Below are 6,000 nucleotides of genomic sequence, written 5' to 3' on the forward strand. Positions count from 1 at the left end.
GGACAAGACCTCACGCCTTTTCCATGGAGTATAAACCTACTGTTCTTGGAAATGGGCCGCTACCCCGTGTCTAGTAAAAACAGTATGCTGACACAGCACCTCGGATATTTCGAGGGTGATATATGGGGTGGACCTCCCTCATTGGAAATTGAGATACTGTTGTCAGGCTCTTCTCAAGCAGCCTAACCCGATAAGCAACCAACGTCATGACATTATCAAAAACTTGACCAGGCGCCATATCAGCAATGCATACATGATCCTTAATATCATAGATAATCTGCGGTGCTGCATCATTGAAACACTGCTCCCAAAGTGCAATCAAATTAGCCGACATGTGCTTAAGGGCATGCTGTTGTACAAAAGGCTCATAATCTTTCATCACACTCCACACATCCTCCATACCATAAATGGGGTTTTGGGCCCACTGTGCAGCCTGATAAGCCACTACCTGTTTCTCTGCCTCTCCCATATCAGATCGTACCAACGTTCGCCCCAGGCATTCCTTAAATTTCATCCAGCCTCTATCCTCAGGGCCACCTACTGGTGTCACACCACTCTGTAATGTCGGGGAATGGAGGAACACAGTGGCAGTGATAACAGAGGTAGTGGGCATTAACATTGCTGCTGGCTGGGTCGTGGGTGTAAGAGCTGGTGAAAGGGATGCCGAAGCAATAGGTGTTTCAGGAGTGCTAACAGTCACAGTTGCCACAGACGACGAAGACAAAGAAAGGACAGGAGGTGCCATGGCCAAGGCAGTCTGATCAACAGTAACAGAAGCAGAAACAGCAGAGACAGAAGAACCGGGTAGTTGGGCCTGTGGAGGAAGAGCAGGATATACCCTCTGTGGTGCATATGGAGGTGGGGGTCGAGAATCTAGCAATTCTTCCACAAAAGCATCATTCTCTTCTCGGGCTGCATAAGATTTATCAATATTCAGTCAAAACCTTCTATCTTCACGTTCAATTCCTATCTCTTGCTTCTCTCTAACATGCGCTACAGCATTCTGAGTCAATGTTTGCATGCTCCCCTTCCGGGTCTCTTCCTCTGCTTTAATTCGCCTCTGTTTAGCCTCTTTTTGCCATGTTCTCAGGGGATCAAACATAAACTGTATGCCTCTTCTCGCAAACAACTTCTGCTGCAAAAACCCGATTTCTTGTTCATCAAAAGTGCCCGTCAATGGCCACTGCAATTTGGCATTGTTCCTCGTATATTTGTGCCGTAATATACTAAACATAATAGGGCCAAGTCCATGTTTTACGTACATATCAAAATTCGGAGTGCCCTCTGGAGGAGCTGGCTGACTTTCTCCCAGACGAGCATCATCAGAACAACAACGACAACAAGAAACCAAAAAGCGACTAAACCCAGGCATTTTCAAAAGTAAGTCAAATTTGTTAGGTTGCCTGGCAAAGTGTTCACAAATACTTTGTATCCAAATTGGTCCTCAGACCGTACCAAATGCAAACCAAAATCGGTCCTCAGACCGTACCAAAGACAAACCAAAACGGTACCATATCCACAAAGAACCAAAACAAACTCACCTGGCGCACACAGGTCAAATTAATTTATTCTCCACTGCTGAGTCTTCGGACCAAACGGTCAGATCCAAAGTATCGCCGTTCAGGACACCAGTCGGGATGACCACTGGGCGAGGCACCGACCGGTCAGACAGATGGGGCAGCTGCGAGTTCAGGACTCTCTCGTGCAGGGATCCCTGATCTGCCCATCTGACCCGACAATGGACCCGACCTCCACACCCGTCCGCGGGTGAAGATGTGTCACCCGATGGAGTCCCTCTTAGGGTGCCAACTGAAGGAAGTGACCCGATTAGGGCCACCCGTGTCACTCGTGACCACCTCTCGGCCTTCCATACAAATGAAGAGTTGGTCATACAGTATAGAATACAAACTAAGTATATTTTATTCAGGTACACTCGAGTCCAGTCTGACCAGCCTCCTAGGATTGCTACAGAGGGACTGACTTCAGCAAACATAGAGATACATTATGTACATTTCTGAACCAAGAAAGTCTCACCCATAATGGAAATCTACTAGCAGGTGCAGCTAAAACAAAGAAGTACAGAAAGATGAGTTTCGAATCTGAGGCCGGGCACACATTGTCTTTATGCCAAGGTCGTTCTGTTCATGTCTATAGCTAGGCTAGTGGGAGAAAGCCTCTATTTATGGGAACGGAATGCGTTAATGAGAACAGTGTATTCATTAGCAAAGCAAGGCCTAACCTCGGGTAAATGGAACTTTACGCAGCCTGCTTCTCGAGAAGGGAATATGCAGCTGACGACATGATTCAAAATGGCAGCTAAACATAAAATGGGACAGCGAATGCTAACTTAGCAGAAGAACAAATCACAAATAAGGTAGCTAAAAATATTCATTTCATCAGTGGTGGTAAATGCTGCAGCAGTGGTGGAAGCAGTGGTGGTAGACGCTGCAGTGGCAGTGGTGGTGGAAGCAGTAGTGGAAGATGCTGCAGTGGCAGCAGTGTTGGAAGCAGTGGTGGAAGATGCTGTAATGGTAGCAGTGGTGGAAGCAGTGGTGGTAGATGTTGCAGTGTCAGCAGTGGTGGTAGATGCTGCAGTGGTAGCAGTGGTGGAAGTAGTGGTGGTAGATGCTGCAGTGGCAGCGTTGGTGGAAGCAGTGGTGGTAGATGCTGCAGTGGAAGCAGTGGTGGAAGCAGTGGTGGTAGACACTGCAGTGGCAGCAGTGGTGGAAGCAGTGGTGGTAGATGTTGCAGTGGTAGCAGTGGTGGAAGCCGTGGAGGTAGATGCTGCAGTGGAAGCAGTGGTGGTAGATGCTGCAGTGGCAGCAGTGGTGGAAGCAGTGGTGATAGATGCTGCAGTGGCAGCAGTGGTGGAAGCAGTGATGGTAGATGCTGCAGCGGTGGTGGAAGCAGTGGTGGTAGATGCTGCATAGGCAGCGGTGGTGGAAGCAGTGGTGGAAGATGCTGCAGTGGCAGCAGTGGTGGAAGCAGTGGTGGTAGATGCTGCAGTGACAGCAGTGGTGGAAGCAGTGGTGGTAGATGTTTCAGTGGTAGCAGTGGTGGAAGCAGTGGTGGTAGATGCTGCAGCAGAAACGGTGGTGGAAGCAGCAGTGGTAGACGCTGCAGTGGGAGCAGTGGTGGAAGCAGTGGTGGTAGATGCTGCAGTGGCACTTGTGGTGGAAGCAGTGGTGGTAGATGCTGCGTTGGTGGAAGCAGTGGTGGTAGATGCTGCAGTGGCAGCAGTGGTGGAAGCAGTGGTGGTAGACACTGCAGTGGCAGCAGTGGTGGAAGCAGTGGTGGTAGATGTTGCAGTGGTAGCAGTGGTGGAAGCAGTGGAGGTAGATGCTGCAGTGGAAACGGTGGTGGAAGCAGCAGTGGTAGACGCTGCAGTGGGAGCAGTGGTGGAAGCAGTGGTGGTAGATGCTGCAGTGGCACCTGTGGTGGAAGCAGTGGTGGTAGATGCTGCAGTGGTGGAAGCAGTGGTGGTAGATTCTGCAGTGGCAGCTGTGGTGAAAGCAGTTTTGGTAGATGTTGCAGTGGCAGCAGTGGTGGAAGCAGTGGTGGTAGATGCTGCAGTGGCAGCAGTGGTGGAAGCAGTGGTGGTAGATGTTGCAGTGGTGGAAGCAGTGGTGGTAGATGCTGCAGCGAAAGCAGTGGTGGAAGCAGTGGTGGTAGAAGCTGCAGTGGCAGCAGTGGTGGAAGCAGTGGTGGTAGATGCTGCAGTGGCAGCAGTGGTGGAAGCAGTGGTGGTAGATTCTGCAGTGGTAGTGGTGGTGGAAGCAGTGGTGGTAGATGCAGCAGTGGCCGCAGTGGTCGCAGGACAGGTAGCACTGGTGTTTGCAGCTGCAGCTGCAGTTGCAGTGTAACAGACTGAGTGAGCTCCCACTGTAGTGATCCATGGGCTCTGCACCCCCCAAAAGATTACATACAACCCAATAAAAAACTTCAGCCAACATCACGTTATTCTCATTGTACTATTATCCTGAAAAGGGAATTTAAAATTGTTGTGAAAAACAACTTTGAATATTTACGAAAATCTGAATTTCACAAAAGTCGAGGCTGCCCAAGCTACAGGCCAGATCCACTTGTACGGCCCTTAAATTGACTGGCAGTGAATGAACAACTTATCACATTCGAGTTCACATATTGCGACTGAGCAAATAATGCCCAGGCCCCCTTTGACCCAGGGGTCTCCTAGAACCTGCACCTTAACCTGGAACCGGTACTTGCACCTGATCCTGGAACCTGCACCTCCACCTGATCCTGAAGCCTGCACCTGAACCTGAAACCTGCACCTGAACCTGCAACCGCACCTGATCCTGTAGCCTGCACCAGATCCTGTAGCCTGCACCTGATCCTGGAACCTGTACCTCATCCTGGAACCAGTACTTGATCCTGGAACCTGCACATGATCCTGGAACCTACACCCGATCCTGAAACCTGTGCCTGATCCTGGAACTTGCACCTGATCCTGGAACTTGCGACTGATCCTAGAACCTGCGACTGATCTTGGAACCTGCACCTGACCCTGGAACCTGCACCTGATCCTGGAACCTGCACCTGATCCTGGAACCTGCACCTGATCCTGGAACCTGCTTCTGCTGGCCAGGATCATAACTTGGATTTTTCAGAAATGGTCAGAACTTGAGAAACCTCTGATGCCTATGGATTGGCAGGAGTTACAACCACTGTTTGCGTTCTCAGAAACATTTCCTGACTCTCAAGATTGACTCCTTTCCTTCTAGATGCACTAACATGGGTTCTGAAGGTGCAGCTGATCCAAAGCTGCGGTGTCCCTGAAGCTCGTATATAAAAGAGAGATTTATTCATTAATTTCATCCTAAGATTTCTCTAATTCCCATGGCTCTGTCATTGGTCTGTGACTTCCAGGCATTGCTGGTGGCCATGGAAGGAGGAGAAGATTATGACCCTCTGCTTTAGGTGACCACCTTACACTGGGTCATTAGAGACATTGTCACCAGTCCTGACCTATTCACCTACAAATCATTGATTTCAGCTGTGCTAGTCTAATTAGTTCAATGGAAGCCAAACAAGACAACAACACCCATTATACATTAGGATATCGCAGTGACTTAGAAGGAGGTGGTCCCCCAGCTCAGCTTGAGGTGATGGAGAGGCAGCTTCAACTGGCCTTAGATGTGACTTAGATAGGCTCAGGGCAGTGGCTCTGACAGTGTCTGCTAGGAGTCAATGTTGGATGCCGTCAGGGTCAGTCTGGCCTTAGAGCTGGTCTGGCAGGTCAGCGTGAGAGCAACATAAATGCGTGCAGTCTCACATACCTTACAAAACGGATATACAGTTTATCTTTACAAGCTCAAAAGTGTCCTGATTTGCAAATGAGGGCCCCTTTTTTAGCGATCTGATTTGCTAATGTGGGACTCTTTTATTTTGCTGCTCAGGCTTATTTTCTGACCTAGTCCGACCCTGGATGCAACAATGGAAGAGGGACAGTTCTCAGGGACCATTGTTATTGAAGATCCAATTTCTTGGCCACAAGTTGATTGGCCAAACATTCTCGGAAATTGTTAATCAAGCAAAAGAAGATGCTTAGCTGCTTTTGTTCCAAACCACAAGCCCATGCTAGGAGCAGCAGCACTTCGGCACTAGAGCACGGCAGTATTGTCAGTATGGCAGTAGGTTCCCCTTCTGTTTGGATTATGGGGTTGTCGTAGACGTTCCTAACAGTCTTTCAAGCACATTCCTCCTCAAACTTGAGAAGAAGCTGTGATGATTGTCCTGCGTGGAGTCCACTAATCCCAGTGCCTCCTTTCCTTTCCCTTAGGAGATTGTTTATTAGTCTATCTATCCTTTGGGAGTGTACTCTTACTGATATTTGGGTGGTGGCAATGGTTTGAAAGAGGTATACACCAAGAATTCTCCTGCGTTTCAGAATAAGAGTTATGACGTGGCCCATTTGTCCCATCAAGAAGAGTGCTCTCCAGTCATCAGAGATCACAGCAGCCGCAGTAGTGGTATTAGCTG

This window comes from Triturus cristatus, chromosome 10 (assembly GCF_964204655.1).
Source record: "Triturus cristatus chromosome 10, aTriCri1.1, whole genome shotgun sequence".
In the NCBI taxonomy this organism is placed as follows: domain Eukaryota; kingdom Metazoa; phylum Chordata; class Amphibia; order Caudata; family Salamandridae; genus Triturus; species Triturus cristatus.